The following is a 23,968-nucleotide window of genomic DNA, read 5'->3' on the forward strand; positions in this document are numbered from 1 at the left end:
CTTAGAGAATATGAGTTCAGGGATGGTCTATAACTACCTTAGAGAATAAGAGTTCAGGGATGGTCTATAACTACCTTAGAGAATATGAGTTCAGGGATGGTCTATAACTACCTTAGAGAAGAAGAAGTAAAAATAATTTATTTTCCTTTCAGATTGTCTTTAATCTCTGTCGACATCACCAACTCAAAAGGTATAATGTTTATAAATTAGCTGAAAGGAAGTCAAACTGTGAATATTACTTAGTTTGGTAAACAGCAGGTGGTGCTGGGAAATATAAGACTGAATACATATCATATCCTACTTAGAATGTCTTCCAAACATCTACATTAGACCTACACAATACAATCAGTGAGAAAGCTATATAATTGCTGATTTATAAACAGCTAAAGTGATCAGGAAATGTGTGTTTGTGTTTCTGGCACAACAGCCCCTGTTGTGAAAACCGAACATATAAATTGACTGTTGGATTCTGCTTTATAATAAATTAATTAGCTAGTTCTCAGAAATAGCTGTGAAGACATCTAATGAATATTCAAATGCTGCCTGGTGATGGTAATTATCAACACACACTCACACACGCAGAACACACACACACACGCAGAACACACACTCACACACACACACACGCTCTCACACACACGCACACACTCACTCACTCTCTCTCTCTCTCACACACACACACACACACACACACACACACGCTCTCACACACACGCACACACACACACACACACGCTCTCTCACACACTCACACTCTCTCTCTCACACACACACACTCTCTCTCTCACACACACACGCACGCACGCACGCCACACACACACACACACACACACACACACACACACACACACACACACACTCACGCACACACACACGCTCTCACACAAACTCACTCACACACACACGCTCTCACACACACATACACACACACACACACACACACACACACACACACACACACACACACACACACACACACACACACACACACACACACACACACAGTGTTTCATACAGAATAGATTAGATTTTCAATCCCAAACACTTACTGATATGATATCTGCAAACTGTGAAACAAACACAAAAACACACTTTCTCCTCATTCTGACATTCTGTCAGGAGACATTCACTGCTTGGACTTGGCTTAGTCACATATTAGTGTGTGTGTGTGTGTGTGTGTGTGTGTGTGTGTGTGTGTGTGTGTGTGTGTGTGTGTGTGTGTGTGCGTGACACATTGTCCCCCCAACACATCATCTGGAAGGGAGAGGGTTGTGGGTCTTGTTATGTGCTGAGGGAGACACATTGTCCCCCCCCCCCAACACATCATCTGGAAGGGAGAGGGTTGTGGGTCTTGTTATGTGCTGAGGGAGACACATTGTCCCCCCCCAACACATCATCTGGAAGGGAGAGGGTTGTGGGTTTTGTTATGTGCTGAGGGACACACATTGTCCCCCCCAACACATCATCTGGAAGGGAGAGGGTTGTGGGTCTTGTTATGTGCTGAGGGAGACACATTGTCCCCCCCAACACATCATCTGGAAGGGAGAGGGTTGTGGGTTTTGTTATGTGCTGAGGGAGACACATTGTCCCCCCCCAACACATCATCTGGAAGGGAGAGGGTTGTGGGTCTTGTTATGTGCTGAGGCCTAACTGGAGAGCAGATGTTCAGTCGTATCAGTGTTAATGTACCACCACACTGCTGCTACTGTGCTGCTACATAACAACATGGGGTGCATCCCAGTTGGCACCATATTCCCTATATAGAACACTACTTTAGACCAGAGCCCACTGGGTGAGTAGGGTGCTATTTGGGACACATTCAATGAATGTTCCCTCTGCTTTATTCATCTTCTCAGTACAGTGTTATCTTCTGATCTAGCCCATGTTTACTGTGTTATCTTCTGATCTAGTCCATGTTTACGGTGTTATCTTCTGATCTTACCCGTGTTTACGGTGTTATCTTCTGATCTTACCAGTGTTTACGGTGTTATCTTCTGATCTAGTCCATGTTTATGTGGTTATCATTCTGATCTAGCCCATATTTGCAGTGTTATCTTCTGATCTAGTCCATGTTTACGGTGTTATCTTCTGATCTAACCCATGTTTACGGTGTTATCTTCTGATCTAACCCATGTTTACTGTGTTATCTTCTGATCTAGTCCATGTTTACGGTGTTATCTTCTGATCTAACCCATGTTTACGGTGTTATCTTCTGATCTAACCCATGTTTAGGGTGTTATCTTCTGATCTAACCCATGTTTACAGTGTTATCTTCTGATCTACTCCATGTTTACGTGTTATCTTCTGATCTAACCAATGTTTACGGTGTTATCTTCCGATCTAACCCATGTTTACAGTGTTATCTTCTGATCTAGTCCATGTTTACTGTGTTATCTTCTGATCTAGTCCATGTTTACTGTGTTGTCTTTTGATCTAACCCATGTTTACGGTGTTGTCTTCTGATCTAACCCATGTTTAGGGTGTTATCTTCTGATCTAACCCATGTTTAGGGTGTTATCTTCTGATCTAGTCCATGTTTACAGTGTTATCTTCTGATCTAACCCATGTTTAGGGTGTTATCTTCTGATCTAACCCATGTTTACAGTGTTATCTTCTGATCTACTCCATGTTTACGTGTTATCTTCTGATCTAACCAATGTTTACGGTGTTATCTTCCGATCTAACCCATGTTTACAGTGTTATCTTCTGATCTAGTCCATGTTTACTGTGTTATCTTCTGATCTAGTCCATGTTTACTGTGTTGTCTTTTGATCTAACCCATGTTTACGGTGTTATCTTCTGATCTAACCCATGTTTGCGGTGTCATCTTCTGATCTAACCCATGTTTACTGTGTTATCTTCTGATCTAGCCCATGTTTACGGTGTTATCTTCTGATCTAACCCATGTTTAGGGTGTTATCTTCTGATCTAGTCCATGTTTACAGTGTTACCTTCTGATCTAACCCATGTTTAGGGTGTTATCTTCTGATCTAACCCATGTGTAAGGTGTTATCTTCTGATCTCGCCCATGTTTACGGCTTTATCTTCTGATCTAACCCATGTTTACGGTGTTATCTTCTGATCTCGCCCATGTTTTCTGGCATTTCAGCCATCGATCACATGTCGCTATTCATTCCTATGTGAAGACTCAATAGCCAAATGAAGTCGGTTAAGATGGCGTCTCATGAAGACAAAACATGCACAGTTTGAGCTACTGCAGGAAGTGACGTTCCCCCCTTTCGTTGAGTAACCGGGGTACTGCAGGAAGTGATGTTTCCCCCTCTCGTTGAGTAACCGGGGTACTGCAGGAAGTGATGTTGCCCCCTCTCGTTGAGTAACCGGGGTACTGCAGGAAGTGATGTAGCCCCCTCTCGTTGAGTAACCGGGGAACTGCAGGAAGTGACATTGCCCCCTCTCGATGAGTAACCGGGGTACTGCAGGAAGTGGAATTGCCCCATCTTGTTGAGTAACCTGGGTACTGCAGGAAGTGACATTGCCCCCTCTCGTTGAGTAACCGGGGTACTGCAGGAAGTGACGTAACCCCATCTCGTTGAGTAACCAGGGTACTGGAGGAAGTGATGTTGCCCCCTCTCGTTGAGTAACCGGGGAACTGCAGGAAGTGATGTAGCCCCCTCTCGTTGAGTAACCGGGGAACTGCAGGAAGTGACATTGCCCCCTCTCATTGAGTAACCGGGGTACTACAGGAAGTGATGTTGCCCCCTCTCATTGAGTAACCGGAGAACTGCAGGAAGTGATGTTGCCCCCTCTCGTTGAGTAACCGGGGAACTGCAGGAAGTGACATTGCCCCCTCTCGATGAGTAACCAGGGTACTGCAGGAAGTGGCATTGCCCCATCTTGTTGAGTAACCTGGGTACTGCAGGAAGTGACATTGCCCCCTCTCGTTGAGTAACCGGGGTACTGCAGGAAGTGACGTAACCCCATCTCGTTGAGTAACCAGGGTACTGCAGGAAGTGATGTTGCCCCCTCTCGTTGAGTAACCGGGGAACTGCAGGAAGTGATGTAGCCCCCTTTTTGTTTAGTAACCGGGGAACTGCAGGAAGTGACATTGCCCCCTCTCATTGAGTAACCGGGGTACTGCAGGAAGTGATGTTGCCCCCTCTCATTGAGTAACCGGAGAACTGCAGGAAGTGATGTAGCCCCCTCTCATTGAGTAACCGGGGAACTGCAGGAAGTGACATTGCCCCCTCTCATTGAGTAACCGGGGTACTGCAGGAAGTGATGTTGCCCCCTCTCATTGAGTAACCGGGATACTGCAGGAAGTGATGTTGCCCCCTCTTGTTGAGTAACCGGGGAACTGCAGGAAGTGATGTAGCCCCCTCTCATTGAGTAACCGGGGTATTGCAGGCCGCTATTAGCAACTAAAGTATCCCCATAACTTATTTTGTAGACGATTGTATTAGAAGCAATTATTTGTACCATTATAGCAAAATGTTCTGATCAGCTAAAATACAGTATGAACAAACCTGAATAAAAATGGACATTAGCATTCACCTCACAAAACTGTAGCTAACATTTCCTCAGCCTAATTGTTACCAGATATCCAAACAGAGATCCATCGGAAACAAAGATCTGACAATGATTTTTCTATACGAGTCCCCCATACTTGTCTGAAAGCAGCGCGATGGAGCTTGTCCCAATCAAAACAGTGTTGAAATTATAATCTGGGTGGCCACACATGACTATCGCTTTAAATTAGGTTGGTTATGACTTTGGATGTTTCATTATGAACACGAATTTGATACATGCCTTCAATTGCATCAGACGACTTTATTCCAATATTTTAATTATTCAGTTGATCATAACTACGGTAAGTTTTCCTCACTGTGCTTGTTCTTGGCCCAATGGCTGTTCCCTCGTCTCCTCCCTCCGCTGCCACCCACCTCCGCCGCGTTGTTCTAGGCCCAATGGCTGTTCCCTCGTCTCCTCACTCAGCTGCCGCCCATCCAACTCCGGCGTTATTCTCAACAACAGGTTAAATCAAAATAGCCTGCAGTTTTCTCAAAATCTGGCCTGGGCTTCAGCACACTGGGCTTGGGTCAGACCAGGCCTGGGCTTCAGCTCACTGGGCTTGGGTCAGACCAGGCCTGGGCTTCAGCTCACTGGGCTTGGGTCAGACCAGGCCTGGGCTTCAGCTCACTGGGCTTGGGTGAACGATTGAAGCTTCTTGATATACAGTGTTGATAACAGTCTGTGAGAATGTTTGCTGGATGCCACATGCTGTAATGTTGAACAGTGAAGTCAAACCGTGTCAAACCGTGAGATCTTTTGTTGGTGTTATTAATACGACCAACAGAAGCAGAAGCTTTGTAAAGCCCATGGGGCTTGATTCTGAACAAACCAAAGGGAGAGAGAAACACAGTGATCCAACGTATTTGTCTTTCTTTTGTTTAGGAATGGCCATTATTTCATTTCCGTGGTCCCTCCTAAATGGTTTTCTTGATGAAGTCCAACTCAATATCTTTGCAAAGATTTGCCATTTTACCTTCAGGCGACAGAAAGACCTTGGGAAACATAAGGATCAAAGACTTCCCTCTTCCTTCAGGGTGTTTACCACCTTGCAGTAGATATCAGGAAGCTGTGGCGTTGTTTGTTTTTAGGGTTGGAGGGCTTTTCAGTTCTGACAGGCTGCTACACTGCGTAGGGGGTCTTGATCACAACCACATTAGGCCATATGGCCTGAGTTAGGTTCCATTGAAGCTATGGGCTAATTACGGTGCAGAGAGGGAACGTTAAGGGGGATGATGGGAGGGCCGATTGGACCATTGTGTGTTTGTGTGCCTCATCCAACCATCTAACCCCTATGGTGAGGTACACCTGTTCCCCTTATAAAAATCCTCTCTCAGTTTAGCTGCTGTCTAGCACCATGTAATGACCTATCCAGGGGGCTGTAATGCCTTTTCTGTTTAGCGTAATGCCGTTAAGCTATACACCGTCAGCAACCACTGTACTGCAACTTATAATAGGGAGAGACGGTCCACGGTCTCCCAGCTTTGTTACACCACGGCCAGAAAACAGCGCAATATAGATCAAACATTCTGCTTGTTCTGCTTGTGAAATATGATTTCATTTCATTCAGGGAAAAAACATTGGGGATAAAGAGAAATTCCTATATTTCCGGTGTTTCACTATTTGACCTCACAAAAGAATGATCCTGTGGGTTTTTATGTTTTGTTTTCCTCTGCCGGCCACAGCATATTGTACTGCAGAGGCCACTCACATGTACCATAATGTGTGTTCTTCAACGCACAGCTTGACTCAACATCGTTTTTCTCTCTCGTCTGCATTCTGTTGTCTCAGGTTTGAGGAGAGAGGGGAGACAGGAGGCGAAAAGGGGTTCCCGGTAGCGTTTTCATCAAAGGCTTTTCCGTCAGCACTTCAGAGTGGCCGTCAGTATGGAAATGTGTTGTGCTGCCTGGAAAGCTGTCAGAGAACACATATCTTGGATGGGACCCTGCTAATTCAACTGGGCTCCTGTCGGCTATGTTCTCTGGTCCCCTCATTATGCACTGTGAGATGGTAGGGGTCTCTCTCTCACTCTCTCTCTCTCTGTAGTTCACTCTCTCACTGTTTAATCTGTCAGATACCTCTCCAACCCATTGTTTTTTCACCCACACCTTGTGTGTTAGTTGTTAACATCAAAAGGAACTGTCTCAATGTCATGGCAGGTAAAAAGAATGTAGGCCTAGAGATGAACAAGGAAGACTTGAGGAAGGTGACAATTGAATATGTTTACTTGTGACGGGAGATGTGCAGGTGAGAAGAGACTTCACTTGACTGGGCCGCTCCAGGGTAAACACACACACACACACACACACAGTTGTAAGGAGGCCATTAACTGACAGCCTAGTTCCTGCTCTGCTCTCCAGGTTGAACGACAAAAGAAAAAAAAACAACAACATGAAATTCCAAATACTTAGATCAAAGAAGAATAAATAAACCAGTAACACGAGCATGTTGACTGTCAGAAAAGAGCATTTGACTATTCAAAATAACACCTTCTTCTTGGGGCCACTTCCTGTCATGACATTTGTACTTTGAGCAGAACTGGAGAATATTGTAGGTTTTTAATAGGTCGCCAAAAAAAAAAAGATAAAGCTAAATACATTCTGAAATATATGATGCTTTGAGTTTATGTCTGTGGTCTTGTTTTAAACATTATTCAGTAGCAAAGACATTCGGTTGCGGTTTTATTTCATGTTTATGTGACAATATGAACAATGCATTATATTGAGTATTTGTATAGATGGGTTAGCTGACAACGTTACCAAAAGAACGATGTGCAGGCTTCAATGGGGCTGAAGTCTGGGAGGTGTTATATTCCTGGAGGGACAGATAGATACCAACAATGAGAAGAAGAAAATTGTGGGGAATCGTAAGTGACTCGTTTCAGCTAGTTTCATCTTGTTCTTGATGCCATGTCTTGTTTTGAGATGTTTTGATTCATTTCATGTCAATGCTAATGTGGTTAAAATTCACTAGCTAGCTAACCAACAACTGTAACCATGTATTTGAGAGACAACAAGTGGTTATTGTGAACATTTATTTCTGTTTTCAATCAACACTGGAGACTAAATATAGCTGACATGTTGTCAACAGTCTAAGCCAACCCTGTCTGTTCGTCACCATAGTGTTACGCACGTCGGTTTTGTTGCTAAACAACCAACCCGTCTATAATCAAATGATGAAACGTGCATTTTGACAAACAGGAATAAGCATGTCTTTGGCATGTTTAGATGTATAAGGATAGAGCCAGCTCTCAGCCAGCTCTGGGCCGTTGTGCAGTAAATTATATATAACACCTGTATGTGGGTGTTATAACACATCTGTTGATATCTAACGCTTATATGGGGTGTTATAACACATCTGTTGATATCTAACACTTATATGGGGTGTTACAACACATCTGATGATATCTAACACTTATATGGGGTGTTATAACACATCTGATGATATCTGGCACCTATATGGGGGTGTTATAACATATCTGTTGATATCTAACACAAGATGGGGGTATTATAACACATCTGTTGATATCTAACACTTATATGGGGTGTTATAACACATCTGATGATATCTAACACCATATGGGGGTGTTATAACACATCTGTTGATATCTAACACTTATATGGGGTGTTATAACACATCTGTTGATATCTAACACTTATATGGGGTGTTATAACACATATGTTGATATCTAACACTTATATGGGGTGTTATTACACATCTGATGATAACTGGCACCTATATGGGGTTGTTATAACACATCTGTTGATATCTAACACTTATATGGGGTGTTATAACACATCTGTTGATATCTAACACCTATATGGGGTTGTTATAACACATCTGTTGATATCTAACACATATTTGGGGGTATTATAACACATCTGTTGATATCTAACACATGTATGGGGTGTTATAACACATCTGTTGATATCTAACACATATGTGGGGGTGTTATAACACATCTGTTGATATCTAACACCTTTATGGGGTGTTATAATACATCTGTTGATATCTAACACATATTTGGGGGTGTTATAACACATCTGTTGATATCTAACACCTATATGGGGTGTTATAACACATCTGTTGATATCTAACACCTGTATGGTGTGTTATAATACATCTGTTGATATCTAACACATATTTGGGGGTATTATAACACATCTGTTGATATCGAACACCTATATGGGGTGTTATAACACATCTGTTGATATCTAATACCTATATGGGGGTGTTATAACACATCTGATGATATCTAACACCTATATGGGGGTGTTATAACACATCGGATGATATCTAATACCTATATGGGGGTGTTATAACACATCTGTTGATATCTAATACTTATATGGGGGTGTTATAACACATCGGATGATATCTAACACCTATATGGGGGTGTTATAACACATCTGATGATATCTAACACCTACATGGGGGTGTTATAACACATCGGATGATATCTAACACCTATATGGGGGTGTTATAACACATCTGTTGATATTTAACACCTATATGGGGGTGTTATAACACATCTGATGATATCTAACACCTATATGGGGGTGTTATAACACATCTGATGATATCTAATACCTATATGGGGGTGTTATAACACATCTGTTGATATCTAACACCATTCGTTCTTGATACACACGAAAAACTGTTGAGCGTGAAAAACCCAGTATCATAGCAGTTCTGAAACAAACCGGTGTGCCAGGCACCTACTACCAATCCCCCCGTTCAAAAGCACTTAAATATTTTGTCTTGAACATTCACACTCCGAATGGCACACATGCACAATCCATGTCTCAATTGTCTAAAGGCTTCAAAATCCTTCTTTACCCTGTCTCCTCCCCTTCATCTACACTGATTGAAGTGGATTTAACACCTGGATTCACCTGGTCAGTCTATGTCATAAAAAGAGCAGCTGTTCACCATGTTTTGTATCCTCAGTGTATGAAACACACAGCAGTCTTGAACCTTAAACATTGTCCTTTTCAATATAATTGTATTGTATTCCTCTATAAAAAGACAAGTCCTGCCAGCAAAACCCTCATCACTGATGACTCTGTACTGGTACTCACTGTATAGAGCTTCGCTATTGTTATTTTACTGCTGCTCTTTAATTATTTGTTACTTTTATTTTATTTATTTTTAATTTAATAAAACTTTATTGTTGGTTAAGGGCTGGTAAGTAAGCATTTCACTGTAAGGTCTTTTTGGCACATGTGACAAATACAATTTGATTTGATTTGACTCAACGACTAGGCATTCATTTTTTAACTGAGGCTCAAACATACAGTCTGACTTCTAAAAGGTCTTACTTTGAAAAGAGATACAGCTGTTAGTGAGGGTTTCTACTTGCTCTAACTGTACGTCTTCTTCCCTATTTCCTTGTTATATCCTGTTAGCGTTCTACAGATAGAGACGTTTTGTTGCCATGCTGTGATCACAACACCACGTATTGATTGGATACAAGGAGGACATTTTCACAAAAGGCCTCCTGTTGCGAGCTCCCAGCTAAATACTACAGAGAATATCTGTGACCTTTTAGCAGTATCTTAAACCTTTCTGGGTAAGTACATTTTGTGTGTTTGATTACGGAGGGTAAATGCCAACGGGCTATTGATGTTGACTGGAAGGGCCCACAGTAAGACTCTTGATGACAGCTGTGAGTTAGAACAGGAACGGAGCCACACAGCCAATGGCTTATTTATTTCTATAAGAGGAAGCAGAGAAAAATGATTTCCATGTTTTATGGTATAACGCACCACACTGAGTTCTCAAATAACTGATATTTCACGCACTGCACTTTACAGTTTGTCTAACATTTATTACAAACTCCAATTCAAACTTGATGGCTTTATGGAGGCATTGTAAAGTATATGTGTGAATGTAGGGAGTGTCTCCATAGTGAGACACACAACACCTCCATGTGAGGTAAGCTGGATGTTAAACGCTCTCACCTTCTCTCAGTAGGATGGATCTTTGCGTTCGTCTCTCTCTGTGGCCTCATAAGGGGTTTTGTCCTACAGGTGCCCCCCCCACCACCACCCTCAGCTCCATCCCAATTCCTCTTTCTCTCTCTCTCTCTCTCTCTCCATCTGCAGAGGCAGCACCAAGGTGAGCTGAGGGGAACAGGGGAGCTCAGCTCCTCGGGGAGGGGGAGAGCAAATTAAAGCTCACCTCAGGAACCGTGCCACCCCTGGCACTGTCCTGATGCAACAGCTGCAGATACAAAAACCATCATCTGACATCCTGACACACGTCTGTGCCAGGTGGGTTGGGCGGGCTGGGTGTGCTGGGCAGGCGAGTCGGGCCAACTAGCCAATGCCAGCTCTCAGGCACCCAGGGCTCCTAGTCGTGCCAGTCCCAGCCTTAAGCAAAACAAGTGTACAACATCCTGTATCTGGTCCTGAGGGGGACTGGGGTACGAGGTAGAGGCACCAACAGAGACCGCTGTCACAACATCCTGTATCTGGTCCTGAGGGGGACTGGGGTACGAGGTAGAGGCACCAACAGAGACCGCTGTCACAACATCCTGTATCTGGTCCTGAGGGGGACTGGGGTACGAGGTAGAGGCACCAACAGAGACCGCTGTCACAACATCCTGTATCTGGTCCTGAGGGGGACTGGGGTACGAGGTAGAGGCACCAACAGAGACCGCTGTCACAACATCCTGTATCTGGTCCTGAGGGGGACTGGGGTACGAGGTAGAGGCACCAACAGAGACCGCTGTCACAACATCCTGTATCTGGTCCTGAGGGGGACTGGGGTACGAGGTAGAGGCACCAACAGAGACCGCTGCCGAAAATAACAAAAGGAGGTTATGGGTCCTGCTGAGAAGCTCTTTCGTAATATTTTAGATGAAGTAGACCTGCAAGTTGACTGCAAATTACCTCTAATGTCTCTCCTAGACTGCAGGACACAGGCAGGCTGGAGAAATTATTTATTCTGTTTTTTGGGGGTGGGTAAAGAATAACTCCCTTTCATTGTAAACCCAGGGAGGTAGTTCTGTTGATGTATCACTACACCTCCCTCATCATCCCTCATCATCATCACCTGGATATCCTTCATCAAGCCCTTTATATCTAGGTATCACCTGGATATCCTTCATCCAGCCCTTTATATCTATGTATCACCTGGATATCCTTCATCCAGCCCTTTATATCTAGGTATCACCTGGATATCCTTCATCAAGCCCTTTATATCTAGGTATGACCTGGATATCCTTCATCCAGCCCTTTATATCTAGGTATCACCTGGATATCCTTCATCAAGCCCTTTATATCTAGGTATCACCTGGATATCCTTCATTCAGCCCTTTATATCTATGTATCACCTGGATATCCTTCATCCAGCCCTTTATATCTAGGTATCACCTGGATATCCTTCATTCAGCCCTTTATATCTATGTATCACCTGGATATCCTTATTTCATTTTTAAACTACTAAAATAGGTGTATTTGTATTTCCTATTATATCAATTATAATCCATGAAATGTACGAGAAAACAGAAAGTGTTCGAGGACGGAATAATATTTTGGACATGTCACGTGTACGGAGAGAAACGGAGAGAGATAAAGATCTGCTTATAACTTAGGTGGCAGATGCCAGTTTGGATCATTAGTCGCTGTCCTCCTGCTGCTCAGGTCCGGAGTGCATGCTGCCTCTGTCCAATGAGGCGCTGCAACACCACCTGATGCACATATACTGTACATACACACATACACACAAACACACACACACACACCTTGCACATAGACACACACACCTTGCACACACACTTCCCATGAGATCACCAAGGCAGCATGGTCATGTTACACGCCTGCACCCTTAAAAATAAGGTCAATAAAATCCCTGTTTTCCACTAATAAATATGACTCCCTTGGTGTGTTATGTGTGAATGATTCTATTGACACAGACTCCATAACCTCACTTCTCAAACTGTCTGTCTGATTCTAGTCATGTAGTATGTATATGTATTCAGACTCTATAACCTCTCACTCTTCAATCTGTCTGTCTGATTCTATTCATGTAGTATGTATTCAGACTCTATAACCTCTCAACTCCTCAATCTGTCTGTCTGATTCTATTCATGTAATATGTATATGTATTCAGACTCTATAACCTCTCACTCCTCAATCTGTCTGTCCGATTCTATTCATGTAGTATGTAGTATGTATTCAGACTCTATAACCTCTCACTCCTCAATCTGTCTGTCTGATTTTATTCATGTAGTATGTATTCAGACTCTATAACCTCTCACTCCTCAATCTGTCTGTCTGATTCTATTCATGTAGTATGTATATGTATTCAGACTCTATAACCTCTCACTCCTCAATCTGTCTGTCTGATTCTATTCATGTAGTATGTATTCAGACTCTATAACCTCTCACTCCTCAATCTGTCTGTCTGATTCTATTCATGTAGTATGTAGTATGTATTCAGACTCTATAACCTCTCACTCCTCAATCTGTCTGTCTGATTCTATTCATGTAGTATGTATTCAGACTCTATAACCTCTCACTCCTCAATCTGTCTGTCTGATTCTATTCATGTAGTATGTATATGTATTCAGACTCTATAACATCTCACTCCTCAATCTGTCTGTCTGATTCTATTCATGTAGTATGTATTCAGACTCTATAACCTCTCACTCCTCAATCTGTCTGTCTGATTCTATTCATGTAGTATGTATATGTATTCAGACTCTATAACCTCTCACTCCTCAATCTGTCTGTCCGATTCTATTCATGTAGTATGTAGTATGTATTCAGACTCTATAACCTCTCACTCCTCAATCTGTCTGTCTGATTCTATTCATGTAGTATGTATTCAGACTCTATAACCTCTCACTCCTCAATCTGTCTGTCTGATTCTATTCATGTAGTATGTATATGTATTCAGACTCTATAACCTCTCACTCCTCAATCTGTCTGTCTGATTCTATTCATGTAGTATGTATTCAGACTCTATAACCTCTCAACTCCTCAAAGTTGACTCCTCAAACTGTCTGTCTGTGTCAGCATTAGCAGTCATTAGCAGTCCTCTCCAAGTGCTTGTTTTGTTTACAGCAGGGGAGGTAAGTGGTGCACTTCCTGAGTCTGTGCTGTGCCACTGCCAACGCTGGGCATTAGCTTGGCATTAACACCAGCACTTTGTACAAGTCACCCATGAATGATAACAGCTTTGTGTGACTGGCAGAGCCCACCACACACACACACACCACGCACACACACACACACACACACACACACACACACACACACACACACACACACACACACACACACACACACACACACACACACACGCATACAAACGCACTACTGTCTCCCTGATGCGGCTTTAAAGCACTTGGCATCCTGTTGGCTGATACATTTTAGATAGCAGACGCTCTTATCTAGATCGACTTACAGTTAGTGCATTCATTTTAAGATAGCTAGGTGAGACAATCACATATCACTTATAGTAAATACATTTTCCTCAATAAAGTACAATGAGCAGAAATATAAACGCAACATGTAAAGTGTTGGTCCCATGTTTCATGAGCTAAAAATAAAAGATCCCTGAAATGTTCCGTACCCACAAAATATTTATTTTTCACAAATGTTGTGCACAAATTGGTTTATATCCCTGTTAATGATAATTTCTCCATTGCCAAGATCATCCATCCACCTGACACGTGTGGCATATCAAGAAGCTGATTAAACAGCAGGATCATTGCACAGGTGTACCTTGTGCTGGGGGCAATAAAAACCACTCTAAATTGTGTAGTTTTGTCACACAACACAATGCCACAGATGTCTCAAGTTTTGAGGGAACATGAAATTGGCATTCCGACTGCAGGAATGACCACCGGAGCTGTTGCCAGAGAATTTGATGTTAATTTCTATACCATAAGCCGCCTCCAAAGTTGTTTTAGAGAATTTGGCAGTAGTTCCAATCGGCCTCACAACCACAGACGAGTAACCACGCCAGCCAAGGACCTCCACATCCAGCTTCTTCACCTGCGGTATCGTCTGAGAGGGGAGAACGGGAGGAGTATTTCTGTCTTTAATAAAGCTCTTTTGTGGGGGAAAACAAATTCTGATTGGCAGGGCCTGGCTCCCAAGTGGGTGGGCCTATGCCCTCCCAGACCAACCTATGGATGTGCCCCTGCTCAATCATGTGAAATCTATAGATACATGAATTTATTTAAGTTGACTGTTTTCCTTTTATGAACTTTAACTCAGTCAAATCTTTGAAATTGTTGCATGATGCTTTTCTATTTTTGTTCAGTGTCATTATCAACAATGTCAGTGGTAGTAGAAAATACATCGAAGGAAGCGGGGAGAGACACAGTGGAGAGCATATTGTCACACTCCGATCTGTTTCACTTGTCTTTGTGATTGCCTCCACCCCCTTCCAGGGGTCGCCCATCTTCCCCGATTTAACCCCTGTGTATTTATACCTGTGTTCTCTGTTTGTCTGTTGCCAGTTTGTTTTGTTCGTGAAACCTACCAGCATTTGTTCCCCTGCTCCTGCCTGTTTCTTGCTCCACTTTTCTAGTCTTTCCAAGTTCTGACTGTTCTGCCTGTCCTGACCCTGAGACTGCCTGCCGTTTTGTACCTTTCCCCACTATACTGGATTACTGACCCCTGCCTGCCTTTGACCTGTCGTTTGCCTGCCCCTGTTTTAGAAATAAACGTTTGTTTCTTCGGCATGGTCTGCATCTGGGTCATAACTTAAACGTGATACATAGAGCCCGTCGTTCAGGCTGAGTGCAAATTGCACTTGAAATAGATACTTTAATCAGCAAAAGTGAATATCTTTAAAACATAAATGAAAGGCAGAGAGATTGGCAGAGTCTTGCTGTGTGATGTGGAAGCACTCACCCTACCAACCCACCGATATCCACCTGCTTCCACCGAGCACTCACCTTACCAACCCACCAATGTGCCCCTGCTTCCACTGAGCACTCACCCTACCAACCCACCAATGTGCCCCTGCTTCCACCAAACACTCAGCCTACCAACCCACCAATATGCCCCTGCTTCCACTGAGCACTCACCCTACCAACCCACCAATGTGCCCCTGCTTCCACTGAGCACTCACCCTACCAACCCACCAATGTTCCCCTGCTTCCACTGAGCACTCAGTCTACCAACCCACCAAAGTCCCCCTGCTTCCACTGAGCACTCAGTCTACCAACCCACCAATGTGCCCCTGCTTCCACCAAACACTCACCCTACCAACCCACCAATGTGCCCCTACTTCCACTGAGCACTCAGCCTACCAACCCACCGATGTGCCCCTACTTCCACTGAGCACTCACCCTACCAACCCACCAATGTGCCCCTGCTTCCACCGAGCACTCACCCTACCAACCCACCAATGTGCCCCTGCTTCCACCGAGCACTCAGTCTACCAACCCACCAATGTGCCCCTGCTTCCACTGAGCACTCACCCTTCCAACCCACCAATATGCCCCTGCTTCCACCGAGCAGTAGGCCCATTGGCTAAGAACAAAGAAGGATAAAGCTGGAATAAATGATCACCTTTTTATTAAGACTGTAAACAAGTACATTGCCATGGAACAGGTGTTGGCGAGGAGAGCAGACCCTTGACAATAACAGCTTTCTGAGAAGGAAGGCATCTGTCTAAACTTTATTGCGCAATTCTCACAGTCGGGATTAAAGAAATCAAATAAACAAAAAGATGAAAGTTATATTTTCTAACAGTTTTACTGGAGAGTTCATCCACATAGTACCGTGGGTTATGAAGACCCATTGGTGGGATAAAGGAGAAATTACAGAAAGATATTTCACCGTTAACGACGCCTGAGACAATCAAGCTGAAATTCACATGAAGCGATAACGAGTAGAAGACATTTTAGTCAGAAGGTCAGAAGCTAAATTAGCCTCTTACACTCGTTATTGGTATGAGGTCATTGGGAGACTTTAGTCGGGTCAGTTTGGAAAATCACTCAAATAAATGTTGGGCTGTCGAAACGTTTAGTGTAAAAACTGAAAAACCCACACTCACTGAAGTATTATTTAAATGTATTTTTTTAGCAGCAGAGGTCAGAGCCAACGGACATGTTTCGGTGACAGCTTCGAAACATTTAACAAGTGTAAGAAAAACTTTAGAATGCAAATGAATTTAACAGTAACTCATAAACTATCCTGTAGGTAATGTCCTGTAGGTAATGTTCATTTGACACTATTACAGTGATGTACAATCTGTTCATGCTGTTATGTAAACAGCAATATGCAATATCACTCTCAAAAATGTCACACAAATATTCCTTTAACCTCTCTAGGGTAGGGGGCAGTATTTTCACATCCGGATAAAAAACGTACCCGATTTAATCTGGTTATTACTACTGCCCAGAAACTAGAATATGCATACAATTGTTTGATTTGTATAGAAAACACCCTAAAGTTTCTAAAACTGTTTGAATGGTGTCTGTGAGTATAACAGAACTCATATGGCAGGCCAAAACCTGAGAAGATTCTGTACAGGAGGTGCCCTCTCTGACCATTTCTTGGCCTTCTACACCCTCTTTATCGAAAACAGAGGATCTCTGCTGTAACGTGACACTTTCTAAGGCTCCCATAGGCTCTCAGAAGGCGCCAGAACGTTGAATGAAGACTTTGCAGCCCCTGGCTGAAAAACAGTAGCGCATTTGGATAGTGGTCGATCTGAGAACAATGAGACAGGCGTGCGCATGCACGTGAAGAGTCCATTTTACATTTTCAGTCTTTGAACGAAAAAGACGTCTCCCGGTCGGAATATTATCGCTTTTTTACGAGAAAAATCGCATAAAAATTGATTTTAAACAGTGTTTGACATGCTTCGAAGTACGGTAATGGAATATTTTGACATTTTTTGTCACGATACGCGTCCGCGCGTCACCGTTCGGATAGTGTCTTGAACGCAAGAACAAAACAGAGGATATTTGAACATAACTATGGATTATTTTGAACCAAAACAACATTTGTGGATGAAGTAGAAGTCCTGGGAGTGCATTCTGACGAAGAACAGCAAAGGTAATCCAATTTTTCTTATAGTAATTCTGAGTTTAGTGAACGCCAAACTTGGTGGGTGTCAAATTAGTTAGCCTGTGATGGCGAGCTATCTACTCAGAATATTGCAAAATGTGCTTTTGCCAAAAAGCTATTTTAAAATCTGACACCGCGATTGCATAAAGGAGTTCTGTATCTATAATTCATAAAATCACTGTAATGTTTTTTGTGAACGTTTATCGTGAGTAATTTAGTAAATTCACCGGAAGTTTTCGGTATGTTTGCTAGTTCTGAACGTCACATGCTAATGTAAAAGTTGGTTTTTGATATAAGTATGAACTTGATTGAACAAAACATGCATGTATTGTATAACATAATGTCCTAGGAGTGTCATCTGATGAAGATCAAAGGTTAGTGCTGCATTTAGCTGTGGTTTTGGTTTTTGTGACATTATATGCTAGCTTGAAAAATGGGTGTGTGATTATTTCTGGCTGGGTACTCTCCTGACATAATCTAATGTTTTGCTTTCTTTGTAAAGCCTTTTTGAAATCGGACAATGTGGTTAGATTAACGAGAGGCTTGTCTTTAAAATGGTGTAAAATAGTCATATGTTTGAGAAATTGAAGTAATAGCATTTCTAAGGTATTTGAATATCACGCCACTCGATTCCAATGGCTGTTAACTAGATGGGACGATTTCGTCCCACATACCCTAGAGAGGTTCCTTTAACATTATTTATCTCTCTCTGTCTCTCTGTTTCTCTGTCTCTCTGTCTCTCTGTCTCTCTCTCTCTGTCTCTGTCTCTCTCTCTCTCTCTCTCTCTCTCTCTCTCTCCTCTCTCTCTCTCTCTCTCTCTCTCTCTCTCTCTCTCTCTCTCTCTCTGTCTCTCTCTCTCTGTCTCTCTCTGGCTCTGTCTCTGTCTCTCTCTTTCTCTCTCTGTCTCTGTCTCTCTGTCTCTCTCTGGCTCTCTCTCTATGTCTCTCTGTCTCGGTCTCTGTCTCTCTCTCTCTGTTTCTCTCTCTCTCTCTCTGTCTCTCTCTCTGTCCTCTCTCTCTGTCTCTGTCTGTCTCTGTTTCTGTCTCTGTGTGTCTGTGTGTCTGTCTGTCTGTCCTGTCTGTCTGTCTGTCTCTCTCTCTGTCTCTCTCTCTGTCTCTCTCTCTCTCTCTCTCTCTCTCTCTCTCTCTCCTTGCTGATCCCAGCTGTCTGAATCTACCTCTCCATAGACTCAGGGAGGGTCCTCCGTTCTCAGTTGCCTCCTGTCCACATGGTCCCCGTAGGTCTGCTGTGTAAAACCAAGGTCCTTGCATGACTCTGTGTCTGCAGCTCTCGGTCCACATGGCGTCGTGGGGTGGGGTGGTGTGTGTGTGTGTGTGGGTGTGTGTGTGTGTGTGTGTGTGTGTGTGTGTGTGTGGGTGTGGTGTGTGTGGTGGTGTGTGTCTCTCCATATGGTCATCTGGGGTGTCTCGACGGCCCGGTGCTGCTCTCTGCTCCGCTGCCTCAACCTCACTGCACAATGAATCCTACTGGGGGAGGGGCTCACAGGAGAGACTTCTGGTCACACAGCAGAACACATGACCCTCTAGATGTTAGGTTCACACCCTCGGTGTGTGTGTGGGTGGGGGTGGGGGGGGGTCGTCGGTGAGAAGTGTGCGTGTCTGTGTGTGTCTGTGTGTTTGTGTGTGTGAAGGCATGCATTGGAGGCAAGGAAAACGTTTTCTGATAACATATCTTGCAACAGTTTTGTGTTTTTATCACGTCAAAATAACAGAACATCCGGAAATCTGCCAGAATACCGACTACCTGTGGAAGAATCCCCCTTGATCAAATGTTTCACTGTTTCACTGTCTGGAAACAAGAAACACACTGGGATGGGGTCATGAGCTCATAATATAGTGTTTAATATGTGGACATCCAAACAAAAGACAGTGAATAAAAGCTTTCCATATAAATAGGAGAATTAGCCACCCATGAGGTGATCCAAATTGAGTTTCTCTCTCGTATTTACCCAGGGTGAAACTTTGCCCTTTCTGAAAAATATCTGAAAATAGAAAAAACATCTCCACAAGACATATCAAAAAGTGAACATTGACACTGTCTCTCTAAGAATCTTCCTTCCTTGTTGTTATAGCAACATCAGAGACAAGTTCTCCCCAACACTCCTTCATCTTCCTCTGTACCTGACAAAGAGACTTGGTAGAATGTTCTAGGGTTCTAGCAGAAGAGACTTGATATAATGTTCTGGGGTTCTAGCAGAAGAGACTTGATAGAATGTTCTGGGGTTCTAGCAGAAGAGACTTGATAGAATGTTCTGGGGTCCTAGCAGAAGAGACTTGATAGAATGTTCTGGGGTTCTAGCAGAAGAGACTTGATAGAATGTTCTGGGGTCCTAGCAGAAGAAACTTGATAGAATGTTCTGGGGTTCTAGCAGAAGAGACTTGATAGAATGTTCTGGGGTTCTAGCAGAAGAGACTTGGTAGAATGTTCTGGGGTCCTAGCAGAAGAGACTTGATAGAATGTTCTTGGGTCCTAGCAGAAGAGACTTGATAGAATGTTCTGGGGTTCTAGCAGAAGAGACTTGGTAGAATGTTCTGGGGTCCTAGCAGAAGAGACTTGGTAGAATGTTCTGGGGTTCTAGCAGAAGAGACTTGATAGAATGTTTTGGGGTTCTAGCAGAAGAGACTTGGTAGAATGTTCTGGGGTTCTAGCAGAAGAGACTTGATAGAATGTTCTGGGGTCCTAGCAGCAACAAGTCAGTGCTTCCCCTAGCTACACACACACACACACACACATACACGTTGCAACATGATCTCATAGTTTCCTTTAGAAATTCGGCCTATTATGGATGAACGTCTATTTTGATGCATTCATTACGTATATGGTTACACGGTTAATTCTGTGTGGTTACTGAGTTAAAACAGAAGCAACTCAAAGGTGAACAGTGATTTTCATGATGTCTCATGGTCTGACAACCATTGCTATTGCTTGGCAACCGTCCGCCACAGACGCGGAAGGCTGACGTAGGCGGATGTGGTGGTTTGAGACGCAGACCACGCAAAAACAGATATCTCTAGTTTAACTGATTCATTGTTTTATTATGTTACTTAGATTGACGCACGGGTCCACCAATAGACTCTTAAGAATTATCCAGTCCCAAGACTGTAACTACCCATTGGATACCACAAAAATGGGGAGAAAAAGGTGTATTTTTTAAATAAATAAAATAAAAATGATTTATTCAGTCCCAGTGGTTAAGGATAGGCTTACAGTTTGGGGAAGACTTATATGAAGCCAGGATATGCATATAATTGGTACCATTGGAAAGAAAACACTCTGAAGTTTGTAGAAATGTTAGAATAGTGTAGGAGACTATAACACAATAGATTTGGTAGGAGAAAATCCAAAGAAAATCCAACCGTAATCTTTGCTCTTCCATTAGAACGTATAGGGAAATAATTAAATCTAGCTCCCAGTATGCAATTCCTATGGCTTCCACTGGATGTCAGTAGTCTTTGTTCAAGGTTTCAGGCTTGTTTCTTCCCAAGCGATGAAGAATAATACGTTTTACCACTGGAACACAGACTTGGAAATCAGTCTATGCACTTGCGTCGAAGAAGACGCGTACCTGCTAATATCGTTTTCCTATTGAACATACTTCTTTCCGTATGAAATATTATAGTTTAGTTACATTTCAGGGTATCTGAGGATTAAATAGAAACGTATTTTGAATTGATTTAACAAACCTGTCTAGGCTAGGCGGGACGAATTCGTCCCACCTACGTAACAGCCACTTGCAGCCTGTGGCGCGATTTTCAAAATCTTAAAAATCCTATTACTTCAATTTCTCAAACATATGACTATTTTACAGCCATTTAAAGATAAGACTCTCGTTAATCTAACCACACTGTCCGATTTCAAAAAGGCTTTACAACGAAAGCAAAACATTAGATTATGTCAGCAGAGTACCAAGCCAGAAATAATCAGACACCCATTTTTCAAGCCAGCATATAATGTCACCAAAACCCAGAAGACAGCTAAATGCAGCACTCACCTTTGATGATCTTCATCAGATGACAACCCTAGGACATTATGTTATACAATACATGCATGTTTTGTTCAATCAAGTTCATATTTATATCAAAAACCAGCTTTTTACATTAGCATGTGACGTTCAGAACTAGCATACCCCCCGCAAACTTCCGGGGAATTCGCTAACATTTTACTAAATTACTCACGATAAACGTTCACAAAAAGCATAACAATTATTTTAAGAATTATAGATACAGACCTCCTCTATGCACTCGATATGTCCGATTTTAAAATAGCTTTTTGGTGAAAGCACATTTTGCAATATTCTAAGTACATAGCCCAGGCATCACGGGCTCGCTATTTAGACACCCGGCAAGTTTAGCACTCACCATAATCATATTTACTATTATAAAAATGTCATTACCTTTTGTTGTCTTCGTCAGAATGCACACCCAGGACAGCTACTTCAATAACAAATGTTGGTTTGGTCCAAAATAATCCATCGTTATATCCGAATAGCGGCGTTTTGTTCGTGCGTTCCAGACACTATCCGAAATAGTAAAGAAGTGTCACGCGCTTGCCGCAATTCCTGACAATAAAATTCAAAGTATTCCATTGCCGTACGTCGAAGCATGTCAACCGCTGTTTAAAATCAATTTTTACGTCATTTTTCTCGTAGAAAAGCGATAATATTCCGACAGGGAATCTCCTTTTCGGCAAACAGAGGAAAAAATCCCAAAGGCGGGGGCGGTCGGGGTCACGCGCATAAGCTAGTGTCTCTTGATGGGCCACTTGAGAAAGGCGATAATGTGTTTCAGCCTGGGGCTGGAATGACGACATTCTGTTTTTTCCCGGGCTCTGAGAGCCTATGGAAGACGTGGGAAGTGTCACGTTAGAGCAGAGATCCTTAGTAAATAATAGAGATGGCAAAGAAGTTCCAGAAATGGTCAGACAGGCCACTTCCTGTAAAGGAATGTCTCAGGTTTTGACCTGCCATTTATTTGAGTTCTGTTATACTCACAGACACCATTCAAACAGTTTTAGAAAATGTAGGGTGTTTTCTATCCATATGTAATAAGTATATGCATATTCTAGTTACTGAGTAGGAGTGGTAACCAGATTAAATCGGGTATGTTTTTTATCCAGCCGTGTCAATGCTGCCCCCTAGCCCTAACAGGTTAACAAAGTTTAGCGGTAGCTTTTTGGATTCCTTTCTCTGCATGTTGAACGAGTGGATTACTCAAATCGATGGCTCCAACTAAACTGACTTTTTGGGATATAAAGAAGGATTTTATCTAACAAAACAACACTACATGTTATAGCTGGGACCCTTTGGATGACAAATCAGAGGAAGATTTTCAAAATGTAAGTGACTGTTTAATCGCTATTTGTGAATTTATGAAACCTGTGCTGATGGAAAAATATTTTGATGTTGGGTGATGTCCTCAAACAATCGCATGGCATGCTTTCGCTGTAATAGCTACTGTAAATCGGACAGTGCAGTTAGATTAACAACAATTGAAATCGTCCCACCTACTCAACAGCCAGTGGAATCCCGTGGCGCGATATTCAAATACCTTAGAAATGCTATTACTTCAATTTCTCAAACATATGACTATTTTACACCATTTTAAAGACAAGACTCTCGTTAATCTAACCACACTGTCCGATTTCAAAAAGGCTTTACAACGAAAGCAAAACATTAGATTATGTCAGCAGAGTACCCAGCCAGAAATAATCAGACACCCATTTTTCAAGCTAGCATATAATGTCACATAAACCCAAACCACAGCTAAATGCAGCACTAACCTTTGATGATCTTCATCAGATGACACTCCTAGGACATTATGTTATACAATACATGCATGTTTTGTTCAATCAAGTTCATATTTATATCAAAAACCAGCTTTTTACATTAGCATGTGACGTTCAGAACTAGCATACCCACTGCAAACTTCCGGTGAATTTACTAAATTACTCACGATAAACGTTCACAAAAAACATAACAATTATTTTAAGAATTATAGATACAGAACTCCTTTATGCAATGGCTATGTCCGATTTTAAAATAGCTTTTCGGCAAAAGCACATTTTGCAATATTCTGAGTAGATAGCTCGCCATCACGGGCTAGCTATTTTGACACCCACCAAGTTTGGCACTCACGTAACTCTGATTTACTATAAGAAAAATTGGATTACCTTTGCTGTCCTTCGTCAGAATGCACTCCCAGGACTTCTACTTCAATAACAAATGTTGGTTTGGTTCAAAATAATCCATAGTTATGTTCAAATATCCTCTGTTTTGTTCGTGCGTTCAAGACACTATCCGAAGGGTAACGAAGGGTGACGCGCCTGGCGCGTATCGTGACAAAAAATGTCCAAATATTCCATTACCGTACTTCGAA

The sequence above is a fragment of the Salmo salar genome, chromosome 18 (genome assembly GCF_965601325.2).
Source record: "Salmo salar chromosome 18, fSalSal1, whole genome shotgun sequence".
Lineage (NCBI taxonomy): Eukaryota > Metazoa > Chordata > Actinopteri > Salmoniformes > Salmonidae > Salmo > Salmo salar.